Source organism: Sparus aurata, chromosome 1 (assembly GCF_900880675.1).
Source record: "Sparus aurata chromosome 1, fSpaAur1.1, whole genome shotgun sequence".
NCBI classification, from domain to species: domain Eukaryota; kingdom Metazoa; phylum Chordata; class Actinopteri; order Spariformes; family Sparidae; genus Sparus; species Sparus aurata.
In genome coordinates, this window is record NC_044187.1 from 30922737 (window position 1) to 30923593 (window position 857).

Consider the following 857-nt stretch of genomic DNA (forward strand, 5'->3'; position numbering starts at 1 on the left):
TTCCACCATCCACTGGTTTCTACTCTGTTTACAATTAGATTACACAAAACATGTTAAACCACTGCTTTAGGTTTTTACATATCATATATATACAACTGATTGTCTTAGGTCTTATCACAATCAAATTTCCTCTAGGAATTAATATCCAGTACTAAGTTGTTGAATTTTAGCTGCACTTTGGTTCACTTACAGAACCGTATGGTTGACATACAGATTACTTCTCTGAGCTCACATTGCAGTGAAAGTTAAAAGAAACAGTATGTGGCTCCTGTAAAGACTCAATAGATGTTCATATTGTTCATTCCTCTCTTCCAGGAGAACTGGAGATCAGAAATGCTGCTACATTAAATAGAATTGAAGGAGTGACTTAGCTGTATCGCAGTGGTTAATAACAGTTCACCTATCTAAATCACCTGTAAGATGTATTTGAAAACTTGATGGTAGTTGAGAAGTCATTTATACCTGTGCCATGTGACATCAGTTCTACAACAGCTTTGAATCAAGGGAACAGCTGTTCAGCTGATCATACACCGGTACATGCACCCTGAGGTACATTCAGCAGAAATATTTTTTATTTGAGCACAGTTGTGAAAAATTACACAGATTAGGTGGGTTTTGATGGGTCAGTGCGACATGTGGAGATACTGTTCTTCCTCACAATAAAGTCAGCAGGGTGCGGCCACAAATTATAAAAATTATCCTAACAAACAAAGTACACACCAATAAAACTGTAGCTGATTAGCCATCAACCTCTGAGACACTGAGGCCTCTGCAGTCAGCTGTGAAGCAGTGAACCCATGCATGTGCACATGCACTCCTTTGAGGAGGATATAGCAACTGCAGTTTCGACCTCAGAA